This window comes from Protopterus annectens, chromosome 9.part0 (assembly GCF_019279795.1).
Source record: "Protopterus annectens isolate FY-2018-M chromosome 9.part0, PAN1.0, whole genome shotgun sequence".
NCBI classification, from domain to species: domain Eukaryota; kingdom Metazoa; phylum Chordata; order Ceratodontiformes; family Protopteridae; genus Protopterus; species Protopterus annectens.
This window is the reverse complement of record NC_056743.1, coordinates 1,836,443,231-1,836,457,430: the sequence shown is the minus strand read 5'-3', so window position 1 is coordinate 1,836,457,430 and position 14,200 is coordinate 1,836,443,231.

The following is a 14,200-nucleotide window of genomic DNA, read 5'->3' as shown; positions in this document are numbered from 1 at the left end:
ACACACACACACACACACACACACACGAAAAGCTGGAATACACTCCAGGAACATTAGGAAAAAAATTGTCTGTCAGTGCTACCATAAAAGAACACAGCTGACTATATGCAGCTGAATTATATGACTCTACCCAGGAACCAAAAGTAAGCAACTGCAATTCTGTAATAAGCACAAGATGTGCATTCAGGCAAGCCATATTACAGTGAACACCAGATGTAAGCACAGAAGGGGCATGCAGGTAATGATATAAACATGTTGGTCATACATGGCCATAAGGGACATGGCATGGTATATATCTACATATCACAGAGTGTCATTTACACAGAGAGGAAAATCTTGGGCATATCTAAACAATCCTTTCTTTGTTTGTGACTTACTGTGGAGTTGATTGGTACGAGAAGTTTTATTTGACTTTATATTGTATTTCTTATCACTGCTTTTTACTGTTTGTAGGTAGGAAGGGACTGCTTGTTAACATGATTTACTTTAAATCATATTTTGTTGTTTTACCTTTAATTTCACTGTTGGTTGTTAGAAAGGGATAGGTTTTTATATAGGCAAGCTCTAGCCACCCAAGGGGCTTAGACAACTATAAATTTACACAGACTGCAGAGAGGAAAATCCTGAGCATATCCAAACAATCCCATCTTGGTTTGTAATTTATTTGTCTTTATTGTTAAAAAGAAGTGCTACTGTGAGTGATAGTGAGAAGCTGTATCCCCTCTATCACTATAAAACTGAACTGAAGATTAAATACCATGAAAGGAATTAAGATAAAAAGATAATGCTGTCAACTAACATGTTGCAATGTTATCAATTTATTAAGATGAAAATCAGTTATTAGGTTGAATATCATTTCAAGTATAATAATATTATTTAGCGACATATTCCAAAAATGACAGTAAACTAACGAACCAAATAAACGAAAGGCCACCAACCGGAAAGAGAATTATATTTATGAAACGAATCATAGACACACACTTATAGTTAAAATAATTTAGCAAACTCCACAAAACAAATAAATATGTAAGCGCTTTCGTTTAAAAGTTTTAAACTTCCTCAGACAATTATATTCCATGACATCACTTCCTTATATAACCTTCTACTAATTCAAAAAAAGCGTGCCCAAAAACTAAAAAGAGGTTGGGCATGCTCAGTTGTCAGCAAATGGGTGTTTGAAATATATGAGCTACGAAAACCATAAATTATGTTAAATACATTTAAATTACATATAAATATTTATCTCATGAACAAAATAGATGTTACCTATTAAAGTTCAACTAATTTACCTTTAAATTAATTAATAATTAACAACATCAAATGGAATTAATTTAATTATTATATAAAAAAACTAAACTTTTAAATATAAATAATTACAATTTATTATTTATATTAATCCTCTTAAAATTAATTTACTTACAATCCTCTATCCAAAAATTTTTTTTAAAAAGTTAGATTTGAAATTAAAATAATTATATAAATTTATTATAACAAATATATTTTATATTTATATTTATTAATATAACAATAACATAAAATTAATAGAATAAAATAAACTATATAAACTAATGGCTTCCTTTATTTGGGTACATAAATTAAATTCAACTATTTATATATTAATCCTTAATTTTATTCCGATCTAATGCTTTTAATTTTAGAATTGGTACTATAGAACTTCTCTCATTTAGGCCTGGCCAAGAATCGGCTTGTAATTTTATTTGCCATAACAATTCTTTTTCTTCTAAAATTATATTCCACGGAGATTTATCTTTAATTTCTACCTGATCCAAAGCCATATAAAGAAATTTATGGTCATTATATTCACAAATATGCTTTGCTAATGTGTTATTCATCTTCAACTTCTTTATTGCATATTCGTGCTCATCAATTCTTTGTGACAATGCTCTTTCTGTTTTACCTATATAAAAAGAAATACAGGAACAACATAAAGCTAGATATACCACTCCTTTTGATTTACAATTAAATTTCTTTTTTATATAATACTTCTTATTCCTTATAAAGAAATTTTCCCCTTCTTGAATTTTATGACACCATTTACATGCCCCACACTTATAGGTCCCAGTTTTATTCATTTCTTTTTTCTTTTGATTATTATTAGCTCTAAGAAGTTCTTTAAAACATTTACCTTTTCTATATACAATTTTCGGAAATTGATTAATATATTTTTTACATTGTGGGTTATCCATTATGATTTCCCAATTCCTTATAAATACATCTTTTACCAGTTGATAATCTTGTGTAAAAGTAATTACTAAGGCTTTGGAAAATTCATTATATGAACCATTTCCCCAATTTATATTCTTACTAACATTAAAATTGTCCAAATTATTCTTTTCTCTAGTGAAATTTATACTTTCAGCACATCCCTCCCCATCATTATCAATAACTAGTTCAGTTTTTATTTTTAAATTTGGGATAAAATATCCATTTTTTATTTTTTGTATTACTTCACAAATCAATTTATTCACTAAATTTACAGGATATTCTTTATTAGTAAACATCGTCCTTAAATGATCACATTCTATTATAAAATCTGAAAATTTATTTATTTTATTTTATTTTATTCTATTAATTTTATACTATTCTTATATTAATAAATATAAATATAAAATATTATATTTGTTATAATAAATTTATATAATTATTTTAATTTGAAATATAACATTTTAAAACATTTTTTGGATAGAGGATTGTAAGTAAATTAATTTTAAGAGGATTAATATAAATAATACATTTTAATTATTTATATTTAAAAGTTTAGTTTTATTTTTTTATATAATAATTAAATTAATTCCATTTGATGTTGTTAATTATTAATTCATTTAAAGGTAAATTAGTTAAACTTTAATAGGCAACATCTATTTTGTTCATGAGATAAATATTTATATGTAATTTAAATGTATTTAACATAATTTATGGTTTTCGTAGCTCATATATTTCAAACACCCATTTGCTGACAACTGAGCATGCCCAACCTCTTTTTAGTTTTTGGGCGCGCTTTTTTTGAATTAGAAGAAGGTTATATAAGGAAGTGATGTCATGGAATATAATTGTCTGAGGAAGTTTAAAACTTTTAAATGAAAGCGCTTACATATTTATTTGTTTTGTGGAGTTTGCTAAATTATTTTAACTATAACTGTGTGTCTACGATTCGTTTAATAAATATAATTCTCTTTCCGGTTGGTGGCCTTTCGTTTATAATAATATTATTTATTTAACAACATTTGTGGTCTACAAGACTGTCTAATTTGTATTCTAAGTAATCTGAATGTTTCAGACACCTTGAATTGCTCTGTTTAACGTACTTATGGTTGTTAATCAAAGAATATATTTGTAATTTTTGGAGTTTTTCTCCCCGGGCCTCTGCTGAAAATGGACTACTAGCACAGCCAGACTTCCCCAGTAAACAAACATAAATAAATAAATAAATAAATAAATAATTGTAGAACTTATATGGTCAGAACAACTTATTGTACTTTATTTAGTTGTATATTACTGGTGGGATGTTTTATCACAGAAGTTTATTTAAGTTCTCTTTGAATTCTCTGGTTACTGATTTTGATCTTTTCTTTTGTAATATTGTATTCATTTGAAGCTAAATATGGATTCCTTAAATGAGTATGCAATTCACAATTTGCTAATGCACAAATATCTTGTACAGTGTAATAAATGCTATGCATATTTAAAGGTAGCAGCTGATAATACTGGTGATTTGTGTTCCTCATGTCAAAAGTTGGATGATTTGCTTACCATTGTTAGAAGTAGATGATGATGGTTGCACTTGTGCAATTGGCATGGCTTGGAGAACTATTGTATCATATATTAATGACTGGACTGATGAACTAAATAATGTTAGGCATAGAACAAATAGAACAGATTTAGGAAATGATGCATCTATTTTCTGCAAAGAACATTCAACTCCTGTGAAAGATGATGAGGCCCCTGAGAACTATGGAATTGTGGATGCAATTACTCAGCAATCTGAGGATCCAGTTTGTTTAGAAGGAAACAAAAAAGAAAGAAAGGAAGAAGTTCTTAACAAATAAAAAGAAAGAAAAAGAAACTGACTAATGAATGTAAAGGAAAGAGAATACTTAGTAAAATGATTCTGCTTTGTTATGTAACATACAGGTTACAGGAAATGATGAAAACCCCTCAGTCTACAGAAAAAGGCATCACCTTTCCATTGGAAAAGGCAAAAAAAAGAGGCAAGGGGCAGGTGAAAAGGAAGAAATCAAAACTGAACGTGGAAGGATCGAAGAACATCATGACTCAAGCTGTGGATTTACACCAGATGGATGAGAATTTAATACACAATGAAAACAGTAGGATTAATAAGACTAATGGTGATAAAGATCTATCCTTTGTAACAATTAATAGAGCAGATATTACTGTATTAGAAGCTGAAGATTCTTCAGAGCTGGCCAGCAAAGATATTCCTGTAATTGGAGATTCAGTTATTAGAGGAACTGCTCCGTATATTTGCAGAGATGATAATGAACATCAAATAGAGTTATGCTTGTTGGGAATGAAAATAGAAGATGTGAGACAATCCTTGGAATGCCTTAGTGTAAGGAAGTATGGATCTGTTTTTATTCATGTTGGTACAAATGATGCCCACCCACAAGGAATCTTTGACTGTTAGTAGGGAACTAACAGCCCTCTTAGATAGTACAGCTTGTACTGGTGTTAGGATGTATTTTTCACAAACCACCTATGGAAAGGATAGTCAGGTTACTGTGAATGAAAATATTTTTTGGGTAAATACCTACATGAAAAAAATGTCCTGTTTTAAAAAATGAAAATGTGTAGACCATCCAAGCCTTGTTTTGGACACACGTGTTCAGACAGGATGGTGTGCAGTTGTCTAGATCAGGGAAGAGAATTTTTGCAGCAGATATTTTGCAATATTTGACAAACACTAGGCAGGATTTTTGTCATGTCAAAAATTGAACAGCCCACAGAAAGCAACATTTGATGCATCTTTGATGGTTGTTAATGCTAGAAGCATTAATAATATTTTTTTTATTGGAAAATTCGCTATGTTCCCAAAAGATTGATGTTGTTATTCTTTTTGAAACATGGTTAAAAAACAATGACTGGAAACCAGTTTGGTCAGGGTATAACTGTTTTTACTGTAACAGATATTCTAATAAAAAATCAGGTGGAGGTGTTATATGACCTGTGATTATTACATGTTCAATGAAAACACCAATAATATAGACTGTGTAACTGTGACAATAAAAACAACCCTGGAACATATAACAATTGTTGGAGTGTAGAGACCACCAAAGTCAAGTGCAGATGACCTAGAGGGAGTCATACATTTCTTGCATGAAAAACAGGATAGAAGAATAATATTAGTTGGGGACTTAAATTTACCAGAGACAGACTGGAATAATATTGATTCTACAATGTTAGTAAGGAAATAATTCACAGCATATATTCAGGAGCAACAATTGCTTCAGATTGTGAATAAACCTACCAGGGGATGGAACATACTAGACATTGTTTGTGTTCCCAAATAAATTACTGTACCTTCAAGTCAAGTTTTACCACCATTTATGTGCAGTGATCATGGGGTTATTAAGGTTAATTTGTTTTTCTAATCATATTAACCAATTGGTTAATGATAGTTATAGAACTATAGGTTGTATAAAAAGATTTATAAAGTGTAGGAAATCAAAAAAAAATGGTGTCATTATTTGTTAGTTATATTATACCCAAACTTGAGTATGGAATAACAATATGGAAACCCTATAAAAAAACAAACGTGAGTAAACTGGAAAAAATACAATGGAGATATACCAAGGGTATCCATGGATGTGAAAATTTAATTTATTATGAAAGACTAAAAACAGTGTCTCTTACAGATATTTAAGATAAGATATTATTCAGGTATATAAGGCATTTAGGGACAGCTACCCCTGGGAATGTTTGAGGTTAACAAAAAGTACTAGAGAATCATCAGACAACCTACGTAGAAGATTCTATAGGAATGAGAAGTGTACTAATTGGTTCTCTGACAGGGTAGCTGATAAATGGAACATACTATCAAATTACATTAGTACTAATTTAGATATTTTTTAAGAACAGCCTCCATACTTATTATGGGAACAAGTGTTTTTGTATACTGGCAAGCTAGAAGGGCATTGATGTCTGTGCTTGAAATATTTGCTGTATGTATGTGTGTAGGTGATATGAGATGTATGCAAGTAATGATATAGAAATGGTCAAAATGGACATAAGGGACAGGGCATGCTATATATCTACACATCACTGAGGGTCCCAAAAGTGATACGGCTAGGCTTAAAATGGCCCACAAGGGCAGTTAGCCTAGTACTAACCTATGAACCCATGAACCTATGAACATAGATATCTGCACATCACAGAGCACCCCATAGGCAAATGGTCCTACATGCAGCATTAAGTACAGGAGTGAAACAGTAAAACAAAGGTGGGTCCTGAAGCAGATACATTGCTGAATGACAAGCATGCCTCCTCAGCACACAACACAGTCCCAGTGAAGCTCCTTTCTGAAATATCAGCACTCATAATGAGTGATGATAGGCCAAAAAAAATATATCAGAACTGCAGAAGAGTAAATCTCAAATGTTGCTCTTCTCCTTTCAGCTTCTTTTTGTAGTGCGACAAGCCTTCCCCAACCCCCCCCCCCGAACTTATATATACCACCTCTGAGATCACCATACCTTGCAGAAAGGGGAATATTCTGGGAAATGATCATCTCAGAATTGATATATACATTTACCTATTTTTGTCCATTCAATCTCCATGCTTTGAGACTGTCTCTAGCAGGTACTTACATTTCAAATGGTTACCCTTAAAGACCCAAAATTATCAGTAAATCATCACGTCTGCAACTGGCAGTGCCAGCCAAGTCCTTTAAAGGTAACTCACATGACAACAATGAATTTGGGGTGTTGGTCATCCAACATGATACCTGTGCCCTATCAGTTGTGGTGTATTGCTGAGAGTCATTGCCAGGCGGGTCTGAGGGACCTGGACAATGACCAGTCAGAAGTACATTGCTGCCAAAATGTCCTGAAGGGATGCATAAGCTGGCACTATGTGCATTCCATCACCCTGACATATTCAAGCAAAAGGATGTAGGAGTATTTTTTTCTTTCTAGCCATGAATGCTTTTAAAGTGGAATACATAAGCCAATAGTTATTTTAAAAACATGATGATTAAGCATAATGTAGTGGTAACAGATTAAATGATTTAGAACAGTAAGACATATACTAAATGTATAAGGACTTAATGATAGTTTTATAGTTTTACAGCACAGTCATTTGTCAGATGCAGATGATGAGAAATATGCAAAGTATCCATACAGAGCAATCAACCAGTTTTTATTATCATTACATATTGGTTGCCATTGGCTGGATTCAGGCAGAGATTTGCCTCTGTTAGGATTTTGTGACTTTCTTTTTTGGAAACTATAAAACTTTCAATAGACTTATTCTCCAAGAATTGCGAAGCAAAATCTGCAGGATTATTAAATAGTGATTGCAAGGATATTATAAAGGTTTACATTCAGTCTATATCCACAGTCATGAGAAATTTTTTTTTAACTTGTGTTTTCTTACATTTTAAGTCAGACCTAAATTAAAGTTTCGATTGATTGCTAAACTGTTTGCAGGATTAGTTACAGTACAAAATGAGAGATGTGTTTTATTCTAAGGTAATACACAAAGAGCAATATTTATTTTCAGTTGATTATACTTTCAATACATATATTGGAAAAGAAAACAGCATGAAGGAACAAACAGCAAAGTGTGATCCATTTTCAGTGGAGAAACATGGACAAATGCTTGCACACTAACTATATGCAAACTGCAAAAGGAAGCAATGAATTAGAAGTAAAACAGACATGCATCCATTTTTAATATGCATACGATAAGAAAGTATTTCTCTACTATGACTGGATAAAACTGTATACACCAAAAATCAGAATCCTTAAACTGCATTTACTGAAAAAAATAATTGGAAAAACATTTAAGTGTTTTTTGCAAGAGTCAAGCCCCCCACAACCCCTAAACTTATATATAACAACTCCATGGTTGCATCAACTTGTAGTAGGGGGAAATCCCCCAGAAAGAGCTTCACTGCCAACAGAACTTGCTGATAGTGATGTCCAGTGGAGGAACATTGATATCTGGTGGGTTGAACCTCAGACAACTGACGTTTGAGGGTTCAGTCTTTGTCCACCTGTAGGGTAACAAAGAACGTGCAGCTCATAATAAAAAGAAAATATTTAGAGTGTTAGCGAACATCTTCCCATTTAAATCATCACAATGTAATCTAACTTTGTAATATCCATGCACTGAAGATGGCTGTAATCATATTTATTTATTGCCAAAAAATAAATTCTTATGAGTTCACAATCTGCAGCTAGCAGCAGTACAGTCAGCAACTGTACAGATGTGTGAAACTGGGAATGCTCAACCTCCACAGTTATACTGATCCCCTAACTAGTGTTATTCATCCTATACCATAGACAGAGGACTTCCATACTGTCTCCTAACTAGGGAGAAGTCCACTTCACTGAGAGTACACAATGGTAGCAATGGTCACTAATCAGGAGGGGTAGACAATGTCCATAGTCATAGACATGGAAAGGACTTACAACCCAGGGAAAACTCTTCATCATGCACTGTAGCTTGTTTTTGGCATGGAATACAGCAGCTTTGTTGAAATGAGCAGATTGTTTTATTAGTAACATTGTTGCTGAAGGCTGGGGTCTGTTAGAAGCACCTAGAAATTGGAATGCAACATTTTTCAGAGCAGAAGGAGGAGAATTGTCACTGTGTGGCTCCGTATTATACAACATTATGCATATAATTTGGCAAACAGTCCACTTTCTATACAATGTTTTTAAATATTTTGTGACCTCCAAATGGCTCTGCCTGTTAAATAGCCATCCGTAATATGGCAGTCAGTTGCTCATATATTCAGTTGAGCTCATTAGTGATACTTAGCAACTGCTTAAATTCAGTCAGTGTCATTCACAGAGTTAATTGTTTCAGAAATGTGGTTTACATAGGCCTTTTCATTCAGAAGTTTGATGCTTTATGGGCACAACCACTGTCATACTTCTAGACTACATTATATGCAGCTGCATCATTTCTCTGACACAGCATTATCTCAGCAGCTTTCATAACTTAACTTTTGATTTTGGGCCATTCACTGTTAAATTAAAAGTATAAAAATCATCTGGCCAGGTCTGTCATAATATCCCACTTTGCAACGTATTCTGATTTTGCCTTGGTACATACTACAGGCTTTCACATGTGTCTGCTTTCTCAGTGTACTACACTTTACATTGTGGACACTTCTGTATTAACAGATTCAGGATCATCATGAAACCAGTCGTGCATAAAGTACTGTGTCAAATTATCTATATTAAATCCTATTAGTCTACTATAATATTGATTTTTTCATAATTTACTGCTCTCTGCACTTGTTTTTGTCGTTTTTAATTTATCTGCATTTATTTAAACTGTATTTGCCTTAATGCTGCTACACACTCAAGTGTGCTAGCTTGTATTGCATTTAAAGTGTTTTGCTACTGTTCTAACTGCTTTTCTGCAAAAAAAAAAAAAAAAAAAAAAGTTCTAAGCTTCTTTCCCACCTTTCCTGTAACTAGTCTAGTCCAGATTTGCTGTATCCAGGACTTTGTAAGTTTCTGTGCCCCCTAGACCTTTCTGTGTTGGAGGGAAGCTAACTTATCAGTGGGAGTGGTAAACACTAGGTAGCCTATCTACCACAAGAGGAGTGGTTTCTGGCCCATGAACTGTAGTTTATTGGCTGTTTGGGTATTTTTCCATCCCTTTCAACTTTCTGGTTTAAAATCCTGTCTTTGCACACTGTGCAGCGGTGCTCAGCTGAGGTAAACTATTACTGGTGCAAAAAGTCTGCTCTTCAATTTTCCCCTTAGAATGTGCTTGTTCTTTTACTTCTTGCACTTCAATTAGCTTAATCGGCTAACACTTTAACAGGCTTTTGTAGAGTTTATTGTAGCACACTTAGGTGCTATCAGCACTAGCTGTTCCTACACAGTAACAGCACTAGTACTTATTAGTTATGACCTCCCCCCTGGTATGATGGTAGGGCAATTTCCTGTGCTTTCTCCTGCTAACCTGGTGCACTTGGGCATTCTGAGACAGTGTGGCAACTGTCTAATGTACACAGACAAACCTATCCTTTTACCTCCCAGCACTCACACCTGTGAGTGATGCACTTATATCACCAAACTGGAAGCAGTGCATGCTCCAACCAAGACCAGACTAGCTGGTCAAGAGGAGAAGGTCAACACCTGCAACTCATTACATAGAGCACAAAGTCTTCCAAAACACCAGCCATGACAACTCACACATAGAAACACAAACCATACACCCACTTTCACAGAGCATCTCAATAAAAATTTATCCAAACAACAGAGACCCCTGAAACAGAAATGCACTCGACCACCACAACATAACACCAACCCCAGAACACATAGCTCACCACAACAGTGTACCCCCCAACCCAAGCCCTTAAGACAAAACATTTTGCCCAATGTACTAATCATAGGAGACTCAACTGTGAGGCACACTGATGTCCCACTCACTAGGATGAACGAGAAGAAGGTGACAGTCAGTTATCTATCAGGTGTCAGGATCTGCCACATAACACATGCACTCTGGTCACTTCACAACAACTACAAATATGACTCAGTCATTGTCCATGTTGGTGTGAATGACCTGAGATATACCTTCCTGGACTACATGAACAGAGATGTGATTGACCTCTTGGATTATGTGGCCCAGGCAAGTATGACTGTAGCCCTGAGCAGTATTTTACCATCACTCAGTATGATACCACAGTATGAGCAGAAAATGATTGACTTCAACAATTGGCTAAGTTTCTGGTGTCATTCTAAAGGGATCCAGTATCTATCGGCCTGGGACAACATGATTGACAGACCTCGATGCTCTGCCAGAGACGACATGCATCTGTCACCTCTGGGATTCCTGGTACTGGCTAAGGCTCTTGCCACCCCTATAGTGCCTTTTTTAGGCAGTGTTCCAAAGACCAAAATTCCACCATAACAGCTACAAACAAATGCAATCTGAGGGTTATGCTGCTCAGTGCTAGAAGTCTAAATCTCAAGATGCTCTCACCGAAGCTCTCCTCAAAATGGAGAATGTTGACATCTGTGCTGTAATGGAGACTTGGTTTAAAGAGGCAGAAAACACCCCTGCACTCCTGTGCTACAACTCATTCCATACCTTGTGGCCCCAGAATATGTCCGGAAGCTTCAAAGGTGGTGGTGTCTCCATATTCTTAGAGGATATGCACTCCTCTAGACTGGTAGCCCAGCACAATGCATCTGAGATACTTCAGGTACAACTAACACTGGGTAAGACAGCTATACAAGTCATAGCCTGCTACAGAACCCCAAACATGTCCCTAGACTGACACTCCAAGTTCCTAAACACCCTGGAATCTATCAAGGTAGAACCCAATGCTCTCAAACTGGGTGACTTCAACTACCCTTCCATCAACTGGGAAAACCATTCAAGAGCCAATGTACAGGCCCAACGCTTTCCGGAATTTATCAGTTCCAATGCCCTGGACCAGCTCATTCTGACCACAATAGAGGAAGCAACATCCTCAACCTGGTTATCAACAACATGGGAGACCATTACTCCACACCTATAGTCAATTCCTCCCTGGTTAATTCTGACCACAAACTGATAACCATGGAAATCTCCATCTCACCTACACCCCCCGCTAAGGTGACCACCCTGAAAAACTTCTCTAAAGTCAACTTTGGGCTCTTAAAAACAGAGGTGGCTAACTATTCGGCAACCATGCCAATGGAAAATAGCTGCATGACTGCTGAATCATACACCGATGCACTGTAGGAGCATGTATACAAATGCATGGACCTTTCCATATCAAATAGAACTAAGATGCTCTCCTCCAAAAAAGGAAGCCAATCTGCTGGTTCCCAGACATCAATAAACTCTACAACAGAAGGAAGAAACTGTTGTAGAAAAAAATGACATCACAAGACTGGAAAACCTCCCTTATCAGTCTCAACAAAAAGCTGAGATCCCTTATCAAATCCTCTAAAGCCAGTTATGAAGGCAGAATTGCAGCTGACACCAAAAACAACCACAAAGCCTTCTATAGCTATATCAAAAACCTCAAAGGTAATACCCAAATTTGCTCTGGGTTATTGCACAATAGCACATCCTATACTGAGCCAACAGATATAGCCAAAATACTGGGTGACAGATTCAGTGCCAACTTTACCCCCCCTCTCCCCCCAGGACCCTATCACAATACCAGAAGAAAGCCTGGTACCCACCATTTTTGTGACACAGGTAAAAGCTGCATTGTCGAAAGCCAAGAATACAGCATCCATGGGACCTGATAATATACCTGGCTGCATTCTACATGAGCTACAAAACAAACTTGCACCACATCTGTGTGCCCTGTTCCACCACAGCCTTACCTCAGGCTATGTCCATAATGAATGGTGCACTGCTACAGTCATCCTGCTCCATAAAGGGGGAGCAACTACAGACCCTTGGATCTATCGCCCCATTTGCCTGATGAGTCTGGTATGCAAAGCCATGGAGTGCATCATCATGTACCTGCTTAACCAAAATATAGGCAATATCTAAACTCTTGACCTCACACAGTTTGGCTTTGTCAAGGGGAGATTCTGCCTGCTGAGCCTGGCTGACTTCTTCGAGGCAGTCACCAAGACTGTGGATGAGGGTATGGCAGTGCATACAGCCTACCTCAACCTGGCCAAGGTCTTTGATACCATTCTACACTCAGGTATAATTGATAAACTCACCAAACTAGGCATCAATCCTTACATTACTAGGTGGGTTGCAAATTGGCTCACAGACAGGACCGACACAATAGAAGTTGTGGATTCCAAGTCAGACTGTCCACTAGTCATGAGTGGAGTCCCACAGGACTCAGTCATGGGCCCTCTCCTGTTTGGCATCTACTTCTCAGAAGTTCAGGCCAACACAAAAGGACTTTGGCTGAGCAAGTTCTCTGATGACTGCAAGCTAGGAGTCATTACCAACTCCCCAAGTGATGCAGGCATCCTACAAAAGGGCCTCTCTGAGACCAATGACTGGTGTTGGAACCATGGCCTGAAGCTTAATGCCAAAAAATGTGTTATCATCGCCTTTGGAAAAAAACTCAGTTCTCATGAATTTACCAGTCGATGGGAGCCCAAATAACACTGAAAGGGCCATAAGAGGTCTGGGCATCCAGGTCAACAGCCACCTTACCTTCGACCACCACATTGCCACTGTGGTCAGAAAGTTCTTCTACATGGCACATCTTATAACCAAGGGTTTTGCATCCAGGAAGAAAGAGGTCATCATCTATCTCTACTCATCCCTCATTAGACCAATCATCGAATATAATGCTGCATTTGGCATGTACCTGACCAGACACCTAAAACAGCTGGAGAGGCCACAAAAGTACCCCACAAAAAGTATCCTAGGCTTTAAACACATGTCCTACATGGACAGTCTCAAGAAACTTTAGCTGTTCTCAGTCTCTTATCATCTACTTAGATGTGATCTTTGCTTGATTTACAAAGCCATGTCTGACCCGGCTGTACTTGAAATGCTACACCTAAAGAAATACCAATTCCCCTGGGCCACATGCTCCAGAGATCACAACCTCATTACCACAATTAATAGAACATGCTGGAGAGACAGTTTCATCTCCTAAATTCTGCCCATACACTGGAATAAGCGTCCCATTCGTGTCAAGCAGAGCACCTTGTTGGCCCTCTTCAAGAGAAATCTTGATGAGTGGATGGGTAAGAGAAAGTTCATTGCAGGGATCATTCCAGTTGCCCTACTGGATAGGAGCACTGTGAACTAACATCAGGTGGCATGGTGCCTGGGCAATTTTTTTGGGCTAGGCTTGTAAAGGCTCCAGGGCCATTAGCCTAGTACACACCTATGAACCTATAAGCTTCTGCAGAGTTGTACAACAGCTACACATAAGTGATTGTGGTTTCCTCCATTCTAATATTCTTTTCAGCCATGTTACAACATACATATACAAAAGCAAAATATAAACCAGGCTGTGTACCAGCATGTTGAAGCCCTGTTTTTTACA